We start from the raw sequence: 26195 nt of genomic DNA on the forward strand, positions 1-26195 counted from the left end.
TGTTGAATTCATCCCTTTACCATTATGTAATGGCCTTCTTTGTCTCTTTTGATCTTTGATGGTTTAAAGTCTGTTTTATCAGAGACTAGTATTGCAACCCCCACTTTTTTGTGTTCTCCATTTGCTTGGTAAATCTTCCTCCATCCCTTTATTTTGAGCCTATGTATGTCTCTGCGTGTGAGATGGGTCTCCTGAATACAGCAGACTGATGGGTCTTGATTCTTTATCCAGTTTGCCAGTCTGTGTCTTTTCATTGGAGCATTTAGTCCATTTACATTTAAGGTTAATATTGTTATGTGTGAACTTGATCCTGCCATTATGATATTAACTGGTTATTTTGCTCGTTAGTTGATGCAGTTTCTTCCTAGCCTCGATGGTCTTTACATTTTGGCATGTTTTTGCAATGGCTGGTACAGGTTGTTCCTTTCCATGTTGAGTGCTTCCTTCAGGGTCTCTTGTAAGGCAGGCCTAGTGGTGACAAAATCTCTAAGCATTTGCTTATCTGTAAAGGATTTTATTTCTCCTTCACTTATGAAACTTAGTTTGGCTGGATATGAAATTCTGGGTTGAAAATTCTTTTCTTTAAGAATGTTGAATATTGGCCCCCACTCTCTTCTGGCTTGTGGAGTTTTTGCTGAGAGATCTGCTGTTAGCCTGATGGGCTTCCCTTTGTGGGTAACCCGACGTTTCCCTCTGGCTGCCCTTAATATTTTTTCCTTCATTTCAACTTTGGTGAATCTGGCAATTATGTGTCTTGGAGTTGCTCTTCTCAAGGAGTATCTTTGTGGCATTCTCTGTATTTCCTGGATTTGAATGTTGGCCTGCCCTACTAGGTTGGGGAAGTTCTCCTGGATGATATCCTGAAGAGTGTTTTCCAACTTGGTTCCATTTTCCCCCTCGCTTTCAGTCACCCCAATGAGACGTACATTTGGTCTTTTTACATAATCCCATACTTCTTGCAGGCTTTGTTAATTTCTTTTTCTTCTTTTTTCTTTTGGTTTCTCTTCTCGCTTCATTTCATTCATTTGATCCTCAATCGCTGATACTCTTTCTTCCAGTTGATCAAGTCGGTTACTGAAGCTTGTGCATTTGTCACGTATTTCTCGTGTCATGGTTTTCATCTCTTTCATTTTGTTTAGGACCTTCTCTGCATTAATTACTCTAGCCATCAATTCTTCCACTTTTTTTCAAGATTTTTAGTTTCTTTGCACTGGGTACATAATTCCTCCTTTAGCTCTGAGAAATTTGATGGACTGAAGCCTTCTTCTCTCATCTCGTCAAAGTCATTCTCCGTCCAGCTTTGATCCGTTGCTGGCGATGAGCTGCGCTCCTTTGCCGGGGGAGATGCCCTCTTATTTTTTGAATTTCCAGCTTTTCTGCCCTGCTTTTTCCCCATCTTTGTGGTTTTATCTGCCTCTGATCTTTGATGATGGTGATGTACTGATGGGGTTTTGGTGTAGGTGTCCTTCCTGTTTGATAGTCTTCCTTCTAAGAGTCAGGACCCTCAGCTGTAGGTCTGTTGGAGATTGCTTAAGGTCCAGTCCAGACCCTGTTTGCGTGGGTATCAGCAGCAGAGGCTGCAGAAGATAGAATATTTCTGAACAGCGAGTGTACCTCTCTGATTCTTGCTTTGGAAGCTTCCTCTCAGGGGTGTACTCCACCCTGTGAAGTGTGGGGTGTCAGACTGCCCCTAGTGGGGGATGTCTCCCAGTTAGGCTACTCAGGGGTCAGGGACCCACTTGAGCAGGGAGTCTGTCCCTTCTCAGATCTCAACCTCCGTGTTGGGAGATCCACTGCTGTCTTCAAAGCTGTCAGACAGAGTCGTTTGCGTCTGCAGAGCTTTCTGCTGCGTTTGTTATTGTTTACTGTGCCCTGTCCCCAGAGGTGGAGTCTACAGAGACAGGCAGGTTTCCTTGAGCTGCTGTGAGCTCCACCCAGTTCGAGCTTCCCAGCGGCTTTGTTTACCTACTTAAGCCTTGGCAATGGCGGGCGCCCCTCCCCCAGCCTCGCTGCGGCCTTGCCGGTAGATCACAGACTGCTGTGCTAGCAATGAGGGAGGCTCCCTGGGTGTGGGACCCTCCCGGCCAGGTGTGGGATATGATCTCCTGGTGTGCCTGTTTGCTTAAAGCGCAGTATTGGGGTGGGAGTTACCCGATTTTCCAGGTGTTGTGTGTCTCAGTTCCCCTGGCTAGGAAAAGGGATTCCCTTCCCCCTTGCGCTTCCCAGGTGAGGCGATGCCTCGCCCTGCTTCAGCTCTAGCTGGTCTGGCTGCAGCAGCTGACCAGCACCGATCGTCCGGCACTCCCCAGTGAGATGAACCCAGTACCTCAGTTGAAAATGCAGAAATCACCAGTCTTCTGTGTCGCTCGCGCTGGGAGTTGGAGACTGGAGCTGTTCCTATTTGGCCATCTTGCTCCGTCCCCCAACAACATGGTTTTGTATTCCCCACAAGATAAGAGGGTTTATCTAAAGTTTTTTAATAATTGGGAAACATTTTTATAGCAGTAAAAAATTTATATGCAATTTAAATTTTAGCATTCATAAATAAAGTTTTAGTAAACATCTCTGCATGTGTTATCTATTACTGATTAGAACTACAATAGCAGAGTTGAGTAGTTGTGACAAAGATTGAATGACTTGCAAAGGTGAAAATAGTTTTTATATGAGTATTTGTAGAAAATATTCTGACCACTGGGCTTCTGATTAGAAATTTCAGCTGGAGATGAGAACGTGGGAATTATTCTTTTCACCCCAGAAATAAAAATGCTAAGCCCATTTCCTTGTCATTGATGAAGTGGAGTGTCTTTTAAAACACTCAACCTGTGAGTTTTTTTAACAAGATATTTCCATTTTAAAGCCCAACTTGGATTAAAAACAAGCAAAACAAACAAACAAAAATACTTGAATTTCCATTTAGGTAGTTTCACATCTAGATACAAATCATGTGTTTACTGGTTAATTCTTATATCTGCCATATTCCCTCATGTACTAATCCTTGGGGATTAGTACCCTCATCAAGGAGGCCCAAGGAAGCTTTTTCGTTTCTTCCATCACGTGAAGACATGGCAAGAAGTCGCTATCTATGAGCCAGAAAGTTGGCCTTCACCACATACCAAGTCTGACTTCATCTTGGACTTTCCAGTCTCCATAGCAAAATAAATGTCTGTTGTTTATAAGCTACCCTGTTTAAGGAATTTTGTAACATCACCCAAATGTACTAAGACAATATCTAAAGAACTAAGTTAAAGTGACCTTTTGCTGTATCAGAGGTGAAATACTTTGTAGTTTTTTGGCATTTGGAAGAAAATTAATACAAATAGGCTGGGCATGGTGCCTCACGCCTGTAATCCCAGCACTTTGGGAGGCAGAGGTAGGTGGATCACAAAGGTAGGCAGATTCTGAGGTCAGGAGTTTGAGACCAGCCTAGACAACATGATGAAACCCCGTCTCTACTAAAAATACAAAAACTATCCCTTGAACCCAGGAGGCAGAGGTTGCAGTGAGCCAAGATCATGCCACTGCACTCCAGGCTGACGACAGAGCAAGACTCTGTCTCAAAAAAAAAAAAAAAAAAAAAAAGGAAAGATTAAGTTATATTAAATGATTGAAATGGCACTTGTTTTTTTCTTTCACCACAAGTGTGCAAAATGTTTTTCTTCTGAATGAGATTTGAGAAAAGAAAGCATGGGAAATCCTGAAATGGTGTTAGGCTTCTATTTCTCTTACTGGGTAAAAGGTAATCCATTTTATCACCTTCTACTATTGCATGAAAAATATTACATAACTAAAATAAGTTTCCTTCTATAATTTGGTCATGAAATGACAAAGTCAACTTTGTGCATATTTATGCTCCTTTTGTTGATTTTTGAAGTTGAATTTGCTCTTTAGAGCCTGTTAAAATCGTTTGGGAAAATATTTTTATCTTCAGACTGTTTTCAAGTGAACGAAAGGTATAAAGCAGTTTCCTGAAAGATAGGTCCCTACCATAGTGAAATAAGAATTGAAGCTCTCTAGGTTTCCTCAAACTTTTTGTAATGATATATAACCTCTTTCTACCTGTGCATATAATGGTAAAGGTAAAACCAGGAAACAGATCACCTGTGTCCTCCAGGTGATCTGACATTCATTTCTCTGATGCTCTGTAGATGGGCTCTTCTGATGGTGGTAACCAGGCTGTCCTGAACTCAGAAAGATCTCCATGGGGCCACTTGTCTTATTTTCATTTCCCTACGTTTACTCTCTTCCTTCCCTAGAGGCAGGTAAGGAGCGCAGTTCCTGAAATAATTGCAAACACAGGTGTCAGAAAAATATGGAAAGCAGTGATCATCATAGATAGGACATGGGATAGAGTGTGCCCACCTTATTCAACTAGCACCATCTTCTCCACATTTCTGGTGGCTTCCAGCAGGTGCTTTGTGGAGGCTTGCTCTTCTGAGGACTTCCTTATTCACCTCTTTCTGCCTGGGTGCTACTGTGGATCCATTAAATCTTTTTTCTCTCTTTCCTTGGAATCCTACTTCTTCCTCTTTGCTTTTGTACTACATTGTTAGTCATGGAATTCCATCCACTTATTTTCTCTTTGCTTTATTTTTTATGAAGGTAAAATTTACAGAATATGCTGTTAATGATTTCAAACTGTACAATTCAGTGATGTTTAGTGTCTAATTAAGTATTCAGTATATTCACAACATTGTTCAACCACCAGGTCTCTCTTGTTCTAAAACCTTTTTATCACTTCATAAAAACACCCAGAGCACATTATGCAATCAATTCCCACTCAATCCTTTTCCCATTCCCTGGTAGCTTCTAACTTGCTTCTGTCGCTATGGATTTGCCTATTCAGAATACATCATATAAAATGAAACATACTGTATATGACCTCATGTCTCTGGTGGCTTTTTACTAACATACTATTTTCCAAGTTCATCTAGTTGTAGCATGATCAGTATTTTGTTTCTTTTTATGACACAATAATATTACATTGTATGCACATAGCACAATATATTTACCCATTCACATACTTATGTTCATTAGAGTTTTTTGCCTTTTGGCTATATGAATGAGACTTGTTATAAAAATACATGTACACATTTCTATGTTGATAGATGTTTTTATTTATCTTGGTATATACCTAGAAGTATTGGGTTATATTGTAATTCTATGTTTAACTTTTTGATAAACAACCAAACTGTTTTCCACAAATGCTGCATCATTGTACATTCCTGTCTGCAATGTACAAAGATTCCTATTTCTTCACATACTCATCAACACTTATTATTTTATGCTTTCTTGCTTAAAGCCAACTAGTGAGTATAAAGTGTTAGCTCATAGTTTTGATTTTCATTTTCTTAAAGACCAATAACATTGAATATCTATTCATGTAGTTGTTGGCCAATAATATATTGTCCTCATCTTGACTAGAATGTTTATGCAAGATCTTTGACCACTTTTAAGATGGGTTGTTTGGGTTTTTTTTGTTGTTGCTGAGTTTTAAGAGCCTTTTATATATTTCACTGAATGCTTATCAGATAACGATTTGAAAATATTTTCTTCCATACTGCATTTTGCCTTTTCACATTCTTGATTATATCTTTTGATGTACAAAAGTTTTTTTTTTTTTTTTTAATTTTGTGAAGTCCAATACGTCTTTGTTTTCTTTTGTTCCTCTTGCTTCTGGTTCCAAATCTAAGAATCTATTGCCAAATCTGAGATCATGAAGATTTGCCCCTATGTTTTATATAAATGTTTTATAGCTTTTGCCTTTATATTTTGACTGTTCATTTAGAGTAAATTTTTGTGTGTACAGATAGGTACAGTGAGGTCTGTAATGGTGTCACTTGGCTAGGCTATGGTGATCAGTTATTTTAACACTAATCTAAATGATGTTGTGCAGGTATGTTTTAGATGTGATTAACACAATAAATAGACTTTAATTAATGCATATCACCCTCCATAATGTGGATGGACCTGAACCAATCAGTTTAAGGCCTTTAACTAAAAATTAGGTTTTCTGAAAACAAAGGAAGAAATTCTGCCTCAAGACTGAAATACAGAAATGCATATTATGTTTTCAATCCATTGAACTGATCTGTGGATTGAGTAAATTTTACATTCAAGACTGCATCAACTCCTACCTGAATTTCCAACTTTTACCCTGCCCTAAAAATTTCAGAATTCTCAGCCCCTACAGTTGTGTGAGTTTTTTGCATTTGATTATCCATAATGTTGATGTTCAATAAATCTTCAGCTTTCTTCCAACTGTAGCAATTGAAAGCATTGGCTCTAGAGTTAGACTGCCTAGGTTCAGATCCAGGTTCCTTCATTTACTAGCTCGTGATCTAAGAAAAAATATTTAACTTCTCCCTGCCTCAGTTTTATAATGTATAAAATGGGTATCTATACGAATGTGGTATTATGATGAACAAACTCATTTATAAATGAGTATTTATAAATCCCTTATTGCAATGTCCATAATAATTGATATATGTTTTAAATAAAAAAAAATCATTTTCTTTTTTTAAAAGAGAATAAAAGAGTTTCTAAAATTATTAACCAGTTGCTCATATAATGTGTTTAATAAATTATTTCTATTTCCTTTTGAGTTATGAAAACTTATTGGTGGATATACAAAATGCATCAACACACAGATGAAATGGGATAAATAAAATTTGTTTGATGAGTGGTAGTTAGACTTGGAGAAAAATGTGCACATGTGTTAACACACATACATACACGCATATGCATATACACAGACACATATAAATGCAATATATACATATAGAATATGTATTCCTACACATATTGTTTTTGGTACACATGCACTTTCATATAAGACTTTGTAAAAATGCATCAAATTTTTATAAGAGAGGTTATCTCTATTTGATATTGGGTGAAATTTAATATATTTTTCAAAGTTTTGCCTTTTTAAAATGCTTTATAATCAACACACATTGAGTTTAAAGTCAATAAAGATAAGAGAGTATATTGATAATCAGATTATTGTAAAGTCAGTAATTGAGAGACAGTAGGGTTTTTCTTGCCTTTTTTAAAAAAATAACTGCTCTATCATATTCCTAGAAGAAAAAAATGACAAAGTTGCTTGTTTTTAATTTTATATACTGCCATTCTCACTATTTTAATGTGACTATACTGTAAAACTAAGCTAATACTGTTCGTTTTAAAAATTTAAATGTACATTCTTAAAATTCTGTTGCAAACTTTAAAAGACATTATTGTGAACAAATAAGGCATTATCTAGCACTTGACAATTTTATAACAACTGTGTAGTACTTGTTTAGAAACCACTTTTAAGTAGATAACTATGAATTAAGATGTCGCAGTGATGAGATCTTCTGAATTTGAAAGAAGAGCCATGTTATGTGTTCACTAGCATAAACATATAGCAAGACTCTGCCTCTAAAATTATTTTTTAAATAAATAAATATCTAAAAAGAAAGTTCCCCCCCCCCCCCAAAACAGAAAGAAGACTAAGTGTTGGTAGCAGGAAAGAAAATGGAGTGGCCAACAGTTATCTTCCTGATGAAATAACTTTGTATAAAATTGTGATTGATCAAAACATATTATTGAAAGATAGTATTTTAAAAGTTAAATTAAAATAAATTTCATTTAGTATCCCATAATTAGCAATATACCTCAAGAAAAATAAAAACCAATTTCCCAATGCCTCTGACAAAATCTGAAGCTCGGTGTTTAATATTGAACATTTTAATAATATTTTTTGCTTTTTTGTATCTTAATAGACTGTCATTATTTTTCATGTAATCTTTTTTTTTTTTTTTTCCTTTCACTAGCTCTGTTCTCTGAGGTCAGAATGTTCTGCATTGCTGAAAATGCTCAATTTTTTAAATCAAGAAAATGACTAAGTAATGAATCTTTACATCAGAAAGTGGCAATGCTAAAATTATTTTTTAATGTTTGAATAACAGAAATGTTTCTTTCAAATATGAAGAAAATGTCTCCCAACATTACTTATCTAGTTCTTCAGTACATTTCTCGATGAAAGAGCTATTTACAATGAACACATCAACTGTGTTGGGAAAATGTTTCATAATTGTTCTCTAAGCAGATGTAAGTCTATGTAATTTCACGGCAACTAAATCAACAGTTTTAAAAGTCCCATATATATTAATGGAGCTTTGTAGAAGAAGCATCATTGCCTTTGAGCTCTGTAAAAAAATGGGATGAAGATGCAACAGGTTCTGTTGAAAAATAAATAAATAATACCACCAGGTTAAGTCTAGTAATATGACAAAAATAGCCAACATAAAACCTTCATAATATAAACACTATAAATAACAGATATACTAAAAACAGACACAGAATCAATTTGATAGCTGATTTCATAAGACAGAATAGAAAACATCCAAGTGCCAGAAACACAGAATGAATCAAATGTGCAGGGGTAAATGTGTAGGTTGGTAATGTGGCAGCACTGAGGATGGAGCAATAATTTGGCTGAAACAGTAATTTATTTTCTCACGGTTCAGGAGGCTAGAAATCCAAGATCAATGGGCCTTCAGGGTTATATTCTGGTGAGGCTTTTGTTAAAGAAAAAAAATATTCAGTGATACTTGCTAAAGCTTGGTAAGGGAGCCTTTATTCAGGACCATCGTGATAGGGATAGAGACTACTGCAAAGCGATTTTTGCAGTGGGGGAGAGAGATTGAGCTGAACTCCAAATATAACATGGGCAAATGGTAATTTATTGCCAAGGATCAAGGTGGAGGTCAGCAAATGGAAAATTATTTAGGAGTATAATAACATCAGATTAATGGGAATTTTGAGTAAACGGATGTAGCAGGATTCTTGCTAAAAGTGAATTTTTCAAGTGCACAGATAGGCCTATGAGAAGACTTAGGAACCCAACTAAAGTTTAGTCAAGCAAAGAATGATTATTACTTATTTTCTTGATTTGTATAGGGCTGTTTTCTGGCTGTGTCCTCACATGACCATTCATCTGTGTGTGCATAGAGAGAAAGAGAGAGGGGTGAGGTGGGGAAGGAGAGATCTGATGTATCTTTTTCTTCTTAAAAGGACACAAAATCTATTAGATTAGATCACTTTTGAGCTCATTTAACCTTAATTACCTCTCTGAAGATCTGACTTCCAAATGCAGTTTCATTAGCAGTTAAAGCATCAACATATGATTTGTGGGAGACACATTTTAGCTATTAACAATGTGATGACACTTTACATAGAAACTTCTTGATGCCCATCAAATGCAGACTGAATTTTTAAAAATGTGGTACATATGCACCATGGAATACTCTGAAGCTATAAAACATAAGGTGGTGTCCTTTGCAGCAATGATGGTTGGAGCCAGAGGCCGTTATCCTAAGCAAATTAATACACAGAAAACCAATTACCACATGTTCTTCTTCATAAGTGGGAGCAAAACATTGAGTACACATGAACACAAAGACACTGGGGCCTTTTTGAGGGTCTAGGGTGGAAGAAGCATGATTGAAACACAGTCTATTGGGAATTATGCTGATTACCTGGGTAGCACAATTATCTGTACACCACACCGCTGTGACAGGCAATTTACCTATATAACAAGTACCCCTGAACCTAAAATAAAAGCTGAAGGCAAACCAGAAAGAAGAGCAAAGCAAGTCCTATGAATAAAGACCTGGGCAAATATAAAGACCTGCTCTGCCACCACTGGTAACAATGTTGAATTCTGAAAGAGCTCTCACATCAGGTTCTGAGACACAATTAAAAAAAAAAAAATGATGCAAAGATTTAAAAACTTTGAAATATGTTTTTGATTAAGAAGAACAACTCCCTGTTAGTAGTAATATCAAATCTGGTACCACTTACCAGGATAGCAATAACTAGTGAATTCCAAGTACTACCTTGTTGAATCTAAAATATTATAAAAAGGAAAAATTCCACTTCTGCTATATTTCACCAATTTTTGTTGCTCATGTTTCCAAAGATTTAATGGCTGGCCACATTACCTTTCTAATAATTAAAAAATAGTAATTAAAAAGAGAGTCCAAAAGTAGTCTTACACAAATACGTTCAATTAATTTTTGAAAGAATCCCAAGATAATTCAATTGGGGAGGCAGTCCATCAAAATGCATGCTGAAATAAATGTATATAGATATATAAGAATCTCAAACTATATTTACACAATACATAATAACTTACTCAAATTAGATAATAGTAATATGCAAAATAACTTTATTCGCTGTTCCGAGAACACGTAAGAGAAATCTTCATGAACGTGCAGAGGGCAAAGATTACTGGAATAGGACATAAACATCATTTATCATAAAATGATAAAATTGACTTCAGCAATGTTAAAATTCTTGCTTTTTGTAAGATAGTACAAAATCAATTTTAAAAACAATCTAACAATAAGGGGAAAGTATTTGCAATATCTGTGGCATAACATGTCTTTCACATTATATAAAGAACCCTCAGAAGTCAGTATTAAGTAAAGAAGCAACATGGTATGGGCAAGAGATTTCAGAAATCACTTCACAAAAACAATGTACAAGTGGATAATAAGCACATTAATTGTAATTATATCATCATTATTCAGGAAATGAAAAATTTAAAAACCAGTGAGATACCATTTCACACTCACTAGAATAACTTAATTTAAAATTACAATCCAACTCTAAATGTTGAAAAAGATGTACAGCAACTATATTCTCACAGTTTGCTCATAGAGATATAACTAATTTGAAAAACAGTCAGTTACTTTTAAAGATAAATATATATTTACAGTATATCTCATTGATTTCACTCCTTAGTATGTGTACAAGAGAATCAAAATTATATGTCTATAGAAAAACATTTTTATAAATGTTCATAGCCTCTTTATTTATAACAGCTCCAAACCAGAAGCAACTTGAATATTCATCACAGGTGAATAAATTTAAAAAATATGGGATAGCCAAACCATGAAATATTATTGATCAGTAAAACAGTGATCTACTGATGTGTGTGATCATAGAAATCAATCTCAAAAATGTTAGACCGAATGAAGAATATAAATAAGAAAATACACACTGTATAATTCTGGTTAATGAAATTTTGAACACACAAAAATAATCTCTATCCACAGAAATAATATAAGTAACTTTCTGCTGTCATTGTAAGAAAAACAATGGAGTACTTAGTGTAATGCAATTTCCTATACTTAACTGTGGAAGTAATTATACGGCATGACATTTTTTTGTAATGCATTGAACTTAAAGTGAGTGTGTTTTGTTTTATGTAGGATAAATCTCAATTTCAAAATATATTTGCTGTTTTTAAGAAGCAAATATAATTTTATTAGGTTATACAATAAGTGTACAAGTAAGATGTCCCTGGTAAATATTAAAAATTGAAAGCTAGTAGATCTATATGTGTTTTATAATAAAATTAAAAATATCTTTTGGCACATGCTCACACACATGCACATATAAACAGGTGATCAAATGGCTCACATTGAGCAGAAAGGGAACATTTGTTAAGAAAATATAAAACATTAATCTGTGGGTATGTAAGAATATAGATTCAAAATATTAAAAAATCAAAAAAAGAAAAATTGATCAAAGTAAAAGTAGTAAATTATAACAACTCTATCATAAAGTTGGTCAGAACTTCTTTTTTCAACTTTGAGTTTGAGGGGTACATGTGCAGACTTGTTATGATTTCTCTTACTAGATCATAATATTTATAAAATCTTTAACTCCACTCTAACAAAATGTAAATAACATTTTCTGGCATTTCTAGTATCTCTTTTAGGATGCTCATACTTGGAAGTAGCAGAAAATCTTTTTTTTTTTTTTTTAATTTTTCAAATTTGGGGGAATATATTTGTTTGCAAAATGATAAAAAGACTTAGGGCAAGATGATCTTCACATTTATTTTGAAAAGACTCCAGGTCAGGCATGGGGGCGCAGGTCTGTAATCCCAGTGCTTTGGTAGGCCAAGGCAGGCAGATCACTTGAGTTCAGGAGTTGGAGACCAGACTGACCAACATAGTGAAACCCGGTCTCTATCAAAAAATACAAAAATTAGCAGGGCATGGTGGTATATTCCTGTAATCCCAGTTACTCGGGAGGCTGAGGCCAAAGAACCACTTGAACCTGAGAGGCAGAGGTTGCAGTGAGCCAAGATCGCATCACTGCACTCCAGCCTGGGCGACAGAGCAAGACCCTGCCTCAAAAAAAAAAAAAAAAAAAAAAAAAGAAAGAAAGAAAAAGATTCCAAATCCCTTTGATATTTCTGGCTCTGCTCTCTTCTGTGGTCAGCATCCTATTGAGGATAACTTTCCTCATTGTAGGAAAATAACTTGATGCAAATGGTAACATAGTTGCTGTGGTGATAAATTCTCTGTATTCACCACCATTGTTTCATAGTATAATTGACACAGCTGGAAGAGTAATGATTATAAATCACAATAAATTAAGGGAAATTAGAAAATGCAAGAACCACCTGAAGCCTCCATTAATGATATATCTTGTTTCGGCAACAAAGAAAAATTTTCTCAGAAATTAGAATTAGGACTCTAAAGAGTGCCTTTGCCAGTGTGAGTGGGCATCATACAATTCAGGGCCAGAATAGATTTTTTAAAAAAGGCTGAAGAAGGGTGTGCTTTCTCTCCTGTGGATAGGATATCCATTCTCCAGTCCTTGCATGTGAGTTCCTATGGTTCTCAGGCCTTCAGACTTGTACTAAATTGTACCACTCTCTTTGGAGTTAGACTAGATCATACCATGGCAGACTGTGGGAATTCTGGGCCTCCATAATCTCTTCAGTCAATTTTTATAATAAATGGTTTCATATATAGATATTCATCCATGTATTTTATTGTTCCATTTCTCTGAAGAACTCTGACTAACACAGTGGCCAAAGAAACATCAAGCCTGAAATAATTGATTTTGTTTAAGAGTGTTAGATCATGTATTCAACATGATCACTCACTTTCCTGGTGGATAGACACTGCAGAAAGTGGTTGAGTCATCTTTCCCTCCACCACAAGAATTGGTAATGAAATTGTGCAAATCAAAGGAAATACTGGTGCGAAACACAGTCACATGTTTTAGCAACTCCATTCCATAGATGTACCTTTTCTTATTGGTACAATTTCAAAAATGCCCAGTCCTGTAGAGAATATATGTATACTCTCCCCAGAACCTAACCTTACCTTAGAAGTTCTGAAGTTACTGCATTCAACATCAAAGCCAGAATGACTGGGTCATATGTAATAGTGTCCCAGAGTTTGATGAATTTAACTAAACGACATTAGTTATTGTGTGTAATCCCAACAGTTTGGGAAGCTGAGATGGGAGGATTGCTTGAATCAAGGAGTTCGAGACCAGCCTGGGCAACATGTCACCTCTACTAAACAATACAAAAAAAAAAAAAAAAAATAGCAGGGTATGGTGATATGTGCCTGTGGTCCCAACTACTTGGGAGGTTGAGGTGCAAAGATCACCTCGGCCCAGGAGGTCAAGGCTGAAGTGAGCTCTGATCACACCACTGTACTCCAGCCTGGGAGACAGAGTGAGATTCTATGTCAAAAAACTACAAAAACAACAAAAAGTATTCATCTAAAAAACAGTAAATGTTTAATGATGGAGAGAGAAGAAAACTTTAATAAAATAAATATCTTCTGGAAAGCTGAATAATGAAATACACTCAATGTTTGCTATTCTATACTACTTATTACATTCTCTAATAAATAAAAGCAAGTAATTTTTATACTTGCAATAATTGGAGAGCTTCTGTAAACCATCTGACAATCTCTGTAACTTCTTTCTAGGAGGATAACTATTTTTCAGTGCCCTTTAGGGATAGTGTAACAATCAAATTTATCATCCAAACTGTTTTTTTTTTTCTCAAAATAAATAGGAAAGGGGAGCTATTAAAATGTCCTTGGGAAAACAAGGGTAAATGTGATTGTCTCTAACCAGTTACAATATACAGTAACCCTACATAGGGTCCTAATTCTGGTTTCTGAGAAAATCTTTCTTTGTTGCTGAAACAAGATATATCATTAATGAAGGCTTCAGGTGGTTCTTGCATTTTCTAATTTCCCTTAATTTATTGTGATTTATAATCATTACTCTTCCAGCTGTGTCAATTATACTATGATTATCTCAATCACTATTTTAAACATTCCTTGTTGTGTATTTTCTGTTTCCTTCATTGTTACCTAGAATGTATCTTCACGTATCATTCAAAAACATTTATAGGCCAGGTGTGGTGGCTCATGCCTGTCATCCTATCCCTTGGGGAGGCCAAGGCGGGTGGATCACGAGATTAGGAGTTCAAGTCCAGCTGGACCAACATGGTGAAACCCTGTCTGTACTAAAAATACAATAATGAGCCAGGCGTGGTGGTGCACACCTGTAACCCCAGCTACTCAGGAGGCTGAGGTAGGAGAATCGCTTGAACTTCAGAGGTGGAGGTTGCAGTGAGCCGAGATCATGACACTGCACTCCAGCCTGGGTGATAGAGTGAGACTCTGTCTCAAAAAATAAAAATAAAAAAGAATATAATCTCATGCTTTTTATTTCTACAAGGTATTTTTCCTTTTATTCTACTTTTTTCTTCCGTGGTCTAGGTTTATTTTGTTTTGTCTTTTCATTCTTTCAATGATTGTATTTATTTATTTGAATATTGTGAGTAAAGATTGCTCAACAATCTAACAAATATCTTTTATTTTATTTTTATTTATTTATTTTGAGACAGAGTCTCACTCTCTCAACTAGGATGAACTGTAGTGGTGCAATCACAGCTCACTGCGACCTTGACCTCCCAGGCTTCAGTGATCCTCCTACTTCAGCCTCCAGAGTACCTGAGACTACAGGCATGTACCACCACACCTGGCTAATTTCTTTTTTTTTCATAGAGACAGGGTTTTGCCATATTGCCCAGGCTCATCTTGATCTCCTGGGCTCAAGTGATCCACCCATCTTGGCTTTCCAAACTTCTGGGATTACAGGAGTGAGCCATCACACCTGATCAATACTTTTCTTAATACCATTTTTGAATTAATAATTTATTATCTGATTATTTTACCATTACATTAAGAAAAAGGTGAGTCAATCACATTTATCTGCAATCTTATTTCTTCCACTGTTCCTCACTTACACCTTGGCCCATTAGTAAACCTAAATGGACAAAGTACTCAATGATGATTCTTATACCTTGTCTTCTTCTTGACTGGATGTATATTTCTAATAAGAGATTATTCTATATTCCATGACTTCCAGTTAATTTAAAAATATTTTTAATTAAACTTTCCTGACAAGATAATTCCTGACTTAAACTGTATTCTTCTGAAGTCTTTATACATGTCTGTACAATTCTTCTTTGTGATTATTTTGAGAAGACTATGGCATATCTTTTTTTTTTTTTTTTTGGTAAGTTACTTTTTTTATATTTGTCTAAATAGTAGTTTTTTCTCTTCCTTTCTTAGAATCTGTTATCTCATAAGTCTACGTCTCACGTTGCAATTTAAATGTTCCTATAGTGAACTGTGTTAGCTGATACTTGCTCATCCATTATTTCTTATTACATGACATGCTAGGGTGGTTTGGTTTCAAAAGCATTTTAGCTTCATTCATATTCTCTTCTAATACTCTATTCAGATACTGGCCCACTTCTGATAAAACTTGTTTTTTATAGTACTTGCTTCAAGACACTTGTTTTAATCCAGCTAACCATCCCAGATATACATTTCCTCTTTCGTTCTTTAGTATCAGTAGACTTCATCAATGACACCTTGATTCAACCAAGATAATCTTCATTTTAAGTTTAAAATATTGTGGATTATTTTAGTCTTGTTCTCTGCTCTTCCAAAGGCTCTAAATTTCTTTTTTTATTGTTTATTTTTATTATTTTTTATTATTATGCTTTAAGTTCTAGGGTACATGTGCATAACATGCAGGTTTCTTACATATGTATACTTGTGCCATGTTGGCGTGCTGCACCCATCAACTCGTCAGCATCCATCAACTCATCATTTACATCAGGTATAACTCCCAAATGCAATCCCTCCCCACTCCCCATGATAGGCCCCAGTGTATGATGTTCCCCTTCCTGAGTCCAAGTGATCTCATTGTTCAGTTCCCACCTATGAGTGAGAACATGCGGTGTTTGGTTTTCTATTCTTGTGATAGCTTGCTGAGAATGATGGTTTCCAGCTGCATCCATATCTCTACAAAGGACATGAACTCATCCTTTTTTATGGCTGCATAGTATTCCATGGTGTATATGTGCCACATTTTCTTAATCCAATCTGTCACTGATGGACATTTGGGTTGATTCCAAGTCTTTGTTATTGTGAATAGTGCCGCAATGAGCATACGTGTGCATGTGTCTTTATAGCAGCATGATTTATAATCCTTTGGGTATATACTCAGTAATGGGATGGCTGGGTCATATGGTACTTCTAGTTCTAGATCCTTGAGGAATCGCCATACTGTTTACCACAATAGTTGAAATAGTTTACAATCCCACCAACAGTGGAAAACTGTTCCTATTTCTCCACATCCTCTCCAGCACCTGTTGTTTCCTGACTTTTTAATGATTGCCATTCTAACTGGTGTGAGATGGTATCTCATTGTGGTTTTGATTTGCATTTCTCTGATGGCCAGTGATGATGAGCATATTTTCATGTGTCTGTTGGCTGTATGAATGTCTTCTTTTGAGAAACGTCTGATCATATCCTTTGCCCACTTTTTGGTGGGGTTGCTTGTTTTTTTCTTGTAAATTTGTTTGAGTTCTTTGTAGGTTCTGGATATTAGCCCTTTGTCAGATGAGTAGATTGCAAAAATTTTCTCCCATTCTGTAGGTTGCCTGTTCACTCTGATGGAAGTTTCTTTTGCTGTGCAGAAGCTCTTTAGTTTAGTTAGATCCCATTTATCCATTTTGGCTTTTGTTTTTGTTGCTTTTGGTGTTTTACACATGAAGTCCTTGCCCATGCCTATGTCCTGAATGGTATTACCTAGGTTTTCTTCTAGGGTTTTTATGGTATTAGGTCTAACATTTAAGTCTCTAATCCATCTTGAATTAATTTTTGTATAAGGAGTAAGGAAAGGATCCAGTTTCAGCTTTCTACTTATGGCTAGCCAATTTTCCCAGCACCATTTATTAAATAGGGAATTCTTTCCCCATTTCTTGTTTTTCTGAGGTTTGTCAAAGACGAGATGGCTATGGATGTGTGGTATTATTTCTGAGGACTCTGTTCTGTTCCATTGGTCTTTATCTCTGTTTTGGTAGCAGTACCATGCTGTTTTGGTTACTGTAGCCTTGGATCCAGCAGCACATCAAAAAGCTTATCCACCGTGATCAAGTGGGCTTCATCCCTGGGATGCAAGGCTGGTTCAACATTCGCAAATCGATAAATGTAATCCAGCATATAAAGAGAACCAAAGACAAAAACCACATGATTATCTCAATAGATGCAGAAAAGACCTTTGACAAAATTCATCAGCCCTTCATGCTAAAAACTCTCAATAAATTCGGTATTGATGGAACGTATGTCAAAGTAATAAGAGCTATTTATGACAAACCCACAGCCAATATCATACTGAATGGGCAAAAACTGGAAGCATTCCCTTTGAAAACTGGCACAAGACAGGGATGCCCTCTCTCACCACTCCTATTCAACATAGTGTTGGAAGTTCTGGCCAGGGCAATCAGGCAAGAGAAAGAAATCAAGGGTATTCAGTTAGGAAAAAAGAAGTCAAATTGTCCCTGTTTGCAGATGACATGATTGTATGTTTAGAAAACCTCATCATCTCAGCCCAAAATCTCCTCAAGCTGATAAGCACCTTCAGCAAAGTCTCAGGATACAAAATTAATGTGCAAAAATCACAAGCATTCTTATACACCAGTAGCAGAAAAACAGAGAGCCAAATAATGAATGAACTTCCATTCACAATTGCTTCAAAGAGAATGAAATACCTAGGGATCCAATTTAAAAGGGATGTAAAGGACCTCTTCAAGGAGAACTACAAACCACTGCTCAGTGAAATAAAAGAGGACACAAACAAATGGAAGAACATACCATGCTCATGGATAGGAAGAATCAATATTGTGAAAATGGCCACACTGCCCAAGGTAATTTATAGATTCAATGCCATCCCCATCAAGCTACCAATGAGTTTCTTCACAGAATTGGAAAAAACTGCTTTAAAGTTCATACGGAACCAAAAAAGAGTCTGCATTGCCAAGACAATCCTAAGTCAAAAGAACAAAGCTGGAGGCATCACCCTGCCTGACTTCAAACTATACTACAAGGCTCTGAATTTCTTATGCAGATTTATCTTGCTCAGTTCTGGGTTGCAAGGAGGAACCTTCTTAAAACACACACAAACACACACACACACATGCATGCATACACACATGTAAATAATCCTCTATCCAGGATCATCACGTCTTATCTGAGCTTTTTTCTCATAACAACTAACATACCATTTGAGGGCACCACAAAAAAAATCAGTGGCTTGCATAATTTCTGCAATTACACGTACAGTGATATTTTCTTACTCAAATTTAAGAGATTTGGAGAATCGTTTTAGGAGTGTATACAATACTTATATTAAATGGTTAGCCAGAAATTTGTCTTAATTAACATACAATCATAAGTTTTGAGGTCTTTCTATAATTCCAAGTACCTACAGTATTTTTTAATACAGATAAACATGCAAATTAGAAATATTGGGAATTCATGTAGCCTTCGTTGCAAAGTCTCAAATTCTCAGTACGTTCTTTCTCTGATTCTCCCTTTATATATGTGCTCTTACTTATTTTTAAAAATTCTCACTTTTTAATGATCGCCTTTTTAACTGGCATGAGATGGCATCTCATTGTAGTTTGGATTTGCATATGACTAGTGATGATGAGTTTTTTTTTCATACGTTTGTTCAAAAGAAGACATTCATGCAGCCAACATACATTTGCCCACTTTTTAATTTTTTTTTCTTGTAAATTTGTTTAAGTTCCCCCTTTGTCAGATGGATAGATTGCAAAAATTTTCTGCTATTCTGTAGGTTGCCTGTTCACTCTTACAATAGTTTATTTTGCTGTGCAGAAGCTCCTTAGTTTAATTAGATCCAATTTGTCAATTTTGTCTTCTGTTACAAATGTTTTTGGTTTTTTCATCATGAAGTCTTTGCCCATGCCTATGTCCTAAATGGTATTGCCTGGGTTTTCTTTGAGGGTTTTTATGGTTTTAGGTCTTACATTTATGTCTTCAATCCATCTTGAGTTAATTTTTGTATAAAGTGTAAGGAAGGGTTCCAGTTTCAGTTTTCCAATATATGGCTAGCCAGTTTTCCCAACACCATTTATTACTTGTTTCCCCATTACTTGTTTTTAACAGGTTTGTCAAAGATTACCTGGTTGCAGATGTGTGGTGTTATTTTTGAGGCCTCTGTTCTGTTCCATTGGTCTATATATCTGTTTTGTTACCAGTACCAGGCTGTTTTGGTTACTGTAGTCTTGTAGTATACTTTGAAGTCAGGTAGTGTGATGTTCCAGCTTTGCTCTTTTTACTTAGGATTGTCTTGGCTATATGTGTTCTTTTTTGGTTCCATATGAAATTTAAAGTAGTTTTCTTTCTAATTCTGTGAAGAAAGTCAGTGGTAGTTTGATGGGGATACCATTGAATCTATAAATTACTTTGGGTGGTATGGCTATTTTAATGGTATTGATTCTTCCTATCCATGAACATGGAATGTTTTTCCATTTGTTTATGTCCTGTCTCTATTATTTCCTTGAGCAGTGGTTTGTAGTTCTCCTTGAAGAGGTCCTTTACATCCCTTGTAATTTGCATTCCTAAGTATTTTATTCTCTTTGTAGCAATTGTGAATGGGAGTTCACTCATGATTTGGCTCTCTGTTTGTCTGTTATTAGTGTATAGGAATGCTTGTGACTTTTGCACATTGATTTTGTATCCTGAGACTTTGTTGAAGTTGCTTATCAGTTTAAGGAGATTTTGGGCTGAGAAGATGGGATTTTCTAAATATACAATCATGTCATCTGCAAACAGAGACAATCTGACTTCCTCTCTTACTATTTGAATATGCTTTATTTCATTATCTTGCCTGATTGTCCTGACCAAAATTTCCAACACTATGTTGAATAGGAGTGGTGAGAGAGGTCACCCTTGTTTTGTGACGGTTTTCAAAGGGAGTGCTCCCAGCTTTTGCCCATTCAGTATGATACTGCCTATGTGTTGCTATAAATGGCTCTTATTATTTTGAGATATCTATAATTTTGAGATAGGTTATTATTTTGAGACATCAATACCTAGTTTTTGAGAGTTTTTAGCATGAAGGGGTGTTGAATTTTATCAAAGGTCTTTTCTGCATCTATTGAGATAATTATGTGGTTTTTGTCATTGGTTCTGTTCATGTGATGGATTACATTCATTGTTTTACATATGTTAAACCAGCCTTGTATCCCAGCGATGAAGCTGACTTGATCATGGTTGATAAGCTTTTTGATGTGCTACTGTATTCGGTTTGCCAGTATTTTATTGAGGATTTTCACATTGATGTTCATCAGGGATATTGGTCTGAAATGTTCTTTTCTTGTTGTGTCTCTGTCAGCTTTTTGTATCAGGATGATACTGGCCTCTTAAATGAATTAGGGAGGATTCTCTCTTTGTATATTGTTTGGAATAGTTTCAAAAGTAATAGTACCAGCTCCTCTTTATACCTTTGGTAAAATTCAGTTGTGAATCCATCTGGTCCTGGACTTTACTGGGTGGTAGGCTATTAATTAACTGTCTCATTTTCAGAACTTGTTATTGGTCTATTCAGGGATTCAATTTCTTCCTGGCTTAGTCTTGGAAGGGTGTGTGTGTCCAGGAATTTATCCATTTCTTCTAGATTTTCTAGTTTATTTGCTTAGAGGTTTTTATAGTATTCTCTGATAGTAGTTTGTATTTCTCTGGGATTAGTGGTGATCTCCCCTTTATCAATTTTTATTGCGTCTATTTGATTCCTCTCTCTTTTCTTCTTTATTAGTCTGGCTAGCAGTCTATCTATTTTATTAATCTTTTCAAAAAAATAGCTCCTGGATTCATTGATTTTGGACGGGTTTTTTGTCTCTCTATCTCCTTCAATTCTGCTCTGATCTTACCTATTTCTTCTCTTCTGCTATCTTTTGAATTTGTTTATTATTGCTTCTCTAGTTCTTTTAATTGTGGTGTTAGGGTGTCAATTTTATGTCTTTCTTGCTTTCTTCTGTGGGCATTTAGTGCTATAAATTAAAAAGTCAGGAAAAAACAGAATCTGGAAAGTACATATAGAAATATGAATGTTTTTATATTGCTGGGGGGAGTGTAGATTAGTTCAACCATTGTGGAAGACAGTTTGGTGATTCCTGAAGGATCTAGAACCATAAATACCATTTGACCAGCAATTTCATTCCTGGGTATATTCACAGAGGGTTATAAATCATTCTACTATAAAGACACTTGAACACATATGGTTATTGCAGCACTATTCACAATAGCAAAGAGTTGGAACCAACCTAAGTGTCCATCAATGATAGACTGGATAAAGAAAATGTGGTATATATACACCATGGAATACTATGCAGCTATTAAGAAAAAGGATGAGGGTCCCGGAGCAAGATGGCCGAATAGGAACAGCTCCAGTCTCCAGCTCCCAGCACAAGTGACATAGAAGAGGGGTGATTTCTGCAGTTTCAACTGAGGTACCAGGTTCATCTCACTGGGGAGTGCCGGACAATTGGTGCTGGTCAGCTGGTGCAGCCCAACAACCGAGAGCTGAAGCAGGGCGAGGCATCGCCTTACCTGGGAAGCACAAGGGGGAAGGGAATCCCTTTTTCTAGCCAGGAGAACTGAGACACACAACACCTGGAAAATCGGGTAACTCCCACCCTAATATTGTGCTTTACCAAGGGTCGTAGCAAACAGCACACCAGGACATTATATCCCACACCTGGCCAGGAGGGTCCCACGCCCACGGAGTCTCCCTTATTGCTAGCACAGCATTTCTGCAATCTAACTGCAAGGCAGCAGTGAGTCTGGGGGAGGGGCGCCCACCATTGCTGAGGCTTAAGTAGGTAAACAAAGCTGCCAGGAGGCTCAAAATGGGTGGAGCCCACAGCAGCTCAAGGAGGCCTGCCTGTCTCTGTAGACTCCACCTCTGGGGATAGCACACAGCTAAACAAAAAGTAGCAGAAAGCTCTGCAGATGCAAATGACCCCGTCTGACAGCTTTGAAGAGAACAGTGGATCTCCCAACACGGAGGTTGAGATCTGAGAATGGACAGACTGCCTGCTCAAGTGGGTCCTTGACTCCTGAGTAGCTTAACTGGGAGACATCCCCCATTAGGTGCAGACCGACACCTCACACCTCACATGGTGGAGTACACCCCTGAGAGGAAGCTTCCAAAGCAAGAATCAGACAGGTACACTCGCTGTTCAGAAATATTCTATCTTCTGCAGCCTCTGCTGCTGATACCCAGGGAAACAGGGTCTGGAGTGGACCTCAAGCAATCTCTGACAGACCTACAGCTGAGGGTCCTGATTGTTAGAAGGAAAACTAACAAACAGAAAGGACACCCACACCAAAACCCCATCAGTATGTCACCATCACCAAAGACCAAAGGCAGGTAAAACCACAAAGATGGGGAAAAAGCAGGGCAGAAAAGCTGGAAATTCAGAAAATAAGAGTGTATCTCCCCCTCCAAAGGAACGCAGCTCATCGCCAGCAATGGATGAAAGCTGGACAGAGAATGACTTTGACGAGTTGAGAGAAGAAGACTTCAGTCCATCAAACTTCTCAGAGCTAAAGGAGGAATTACATACCCAGCACAAAGAAACTAAAAACCTTGAAAAAAGAACAGAAGAATGGATAACTAGAATAATAAATGCAGAGAAGGCCATAAAAGAACTGACAGAGATAAAAACCATGACACGAGAAATACATGAGAAATGCACAAGCTTCAGAAACTGACTCGATCAACTGGAAGAAAGAGTATCAGTGATGGAGGATCAAATGAATGAAATGAAGCGAGAAGAGAAGTGTAAAGAAAAAAGAGGAAAAATAAATGAACAAAGCCTTCAAGAAGTATGGGATTATGTGAAAAGACCAAATCTACGTCTGATTGGGGTGCCTGAAAGTGAGGGGGAAAATGGAACCAAGTTGGAAAACACTCTTCAGGATATCATCCAGGAGAACTTTCCCGACCTAGTAAGGCAGGCCAACATTCAAATTCAGGAAATACAGAGAACACAACAAAGATACTCCTCGAGAAGAGCAACTCCAAGACACATAATTGTCAGATTCAGCAAAGTTGAAATGAAAGAAAAAATGTTGAGGGCAGCCAGAGAGAAAGGTTGGGTTACCCACAAAGGGAAGCCCATCAGACTAACAGCAGATCTCTTGGCAGAAACTCTCCAAGCCAGAAGAGAGTGGGGGTTAATATTGAACATTCTTAAAGAAAAGAATTTTCAACCCAGAATTTCATATCCAGCCAAACTAAATTTCAGAAGTGAAGGAGAAATGAAATCCTTTACAGACAAGGAAATGCTTAGAGATTTTGTCACCACCAGGCCTGCCCTACAAGAGACCCTGAAGGAAGCACTAAACATGGAAAGGAGCAACCGGTACCAGCCATTGCAAAAACATGCCAAAAAATAAAGTCCATCGATGCTAGGAAGAAACTGCATAAACTAACGAGGAAAATAACCAGCTAATATCATAATGACAGGATCAAGTTCACACATAACAATATTAACCTTAAATGTAAATGGACTAAATGGTCCAATTAAAAGACATAGACTGGCAAATTGGATAAAGAGTCAAGACCCATCAGTTTGCTGTATTCAGGAGACCCATCTCACATGCAGAGACATACATAGGCTCAAAATAAAGGGATGGAGGAAGATCTACCAAGCAAATGGAGAACAAAAAAAAGCAGGGGTTGCAGTCCTAGTCTCTGATAAAACAGACTTTAAATGATCAAAGGTCAAAAGAGACAAAGAAGGCCATTACATAATGGTAAAGGGATCAATTCAGCAGAAAGAGCTAAGTATCCTAAATATATGCACACCTAATGCAGGAGCACACAGATACATAAAGCAAGTCCTTAGAGACTTGCAAAGAAACTTAGACTCCCATACAATAATAATGGGAGACTTCAACACCCCACTGTCAACATTAGACAGATCAACGAGACAGAAAGTTAACAAGGATATCCAGGAATTGAACTCAACTCTGCACCAAGCGGACCTAATGTACATCTACAGAACTCTACACCCGAAATCAATAGAATATACATTTTTCTCAGCACCACGTAGCACTTATTCCAAAATTGACCACATAATTGGAAGTAAAGCACTCCTCAGCAAATGTACAAGAACAGAAATTATAACAAACTGTCTCTCAGAACACAATGCAATCAAACTAGAACTCAGGACTAAGAAACTCAATCAAAACCGCTCTACTACATGCAAACTGAACAACCTGCTCCTGAATGACTACTGGGTACATAACAAAATGAAGGCAGAAATAAAGATGTTCTTTGAAACCAACGAGAACAAAGATACAACATACCAGAATCTCTGGGACACATTTAAAGCAGTGTGTAGAGGGAAATTTATAGCACTAAATGCCCACAAGAGAAAGCTGGAAAGATCTAAAATTGACACTCTAACATCACAATTAAAAGAACTAGAGAAGCAAGAGCAAACACATTAAAAGCTAGCAGAAGGCAAGAAATAACTAAGATCAGAGCAGAACTGAAGGAGATAGAGACACAAAAAACCCTCCAAAAAATCAATGAATCCAGGAGTTGGTTTTTTGAAAAGATCAACAAAATTGATAGACCGCTAGCAAGACTAATAAAAAAGAAAGAGAGAAGAATCAAATAGACGCAATAAAAAATGATAAAGGGGATATCACCACCGACCCCACAGAAATACAAACTACCATCAGAGAATACTATAAACACCTCTATGCAAATAAACTAGAAAATCTAGAAGAAATGGATAATTTCCTGGACACTTACACTCTCCCAAGACTAAACCAGGAAGAAGTTGAATCCCTGAATAGACCAAAAGTAGCCTCTGAAATTGAGGCAATAATTAATAGCCTACCAACCAAAAAAAGTCCACGACCAGACGGATTCACAGCTGAATTCTACCAGAGTTACAAGGACGAGCTGGTACCATTCCTTCTGAAACTATTCCAATCAATAGAAAAAGAGGGAATCCTCCCTAACTCATTTTATGAGGCCAACGTCATCCTGATACCAAAGCCAGGCAGAGACACAACAAAAAAAGAGAATTTTAGACCAATATCCCTGATGAACATTGATGCAAAAATCCTCAATAAAATACCGGCAAACCAAATCCAGCAGCACATCAAAAAGCTTATCTACCCAGGTTTCATCCTTGGGATGCAAGGCTGGTTCAACATACACAGATCAATAAACTTAATCCAGCATATAAACAGAACCAAAGACAAAAACCACATGATTATCTCAATAGATGCAGAAAAGGCCTTTGACAAAATTCAACAGCCCTTCATGCTAAAAACTCTCAATAAATTCGGTATTAATGGAGCGTACCTCAAAGTAATAAGAGCTATTTATGACAAACCCACAGCCATTATCATACTGAATGGGCAAAAACTGGAAAAAATCCCTTTGAAAACTGGCACAAGACAGGGATGCCCTCTCTCACCACTCCTATTCAACATAGTGTTGGAAGTTCTGGCTAGGGCAATCAGGCAAGAGAAAGAAATCAAGGGTATTCAGTTAGGAAAAGAAGTCCAATTGTCCCTGTTTGCAGATGACATGATTGTATATTTAGAAAACCTCATCATCTCAGCCAAAAATCTCCTTAAGCTGATAAGCAACTTCAGCAAAGTCTCAGGATACAAAATTAATGTGCAAAAATCACAAGCATTCTTATACACCAGTAGCAGAAAAACAGAGAGCCAAATAATGAATGAACTTCCATTCACAATTGCTTCAAAGAGAATGAAATACCTAGGGATCCAACTTAAAAGGGATGTAAAGGACCTCTTCAAGGAGAACTACAAACCACTGCTCAGTGAAATAAAAGAGGACACAAACAAATGGAAGAACATACCATGCTCATGGATAGGAAGAATCAATACTGTGAAAACAGCCATACTGCTCAAGGTAATTTATAGATTCAATGC

The sequence above is a fragment of the Theropithecus gelada genome, chromosome 5, assembly GCF_003255815.1.
Source record: "Theropithecus gelada isolate Dixy chromosome 5, Tgel_1.0, whole genome shotgun sequence".
Lineage (NCBI taxonomy): Eukaryota > Metazoa > Chordata > Mammalia > Primates > Cercopithecidae > Theropithecus > Theropithecus gelada.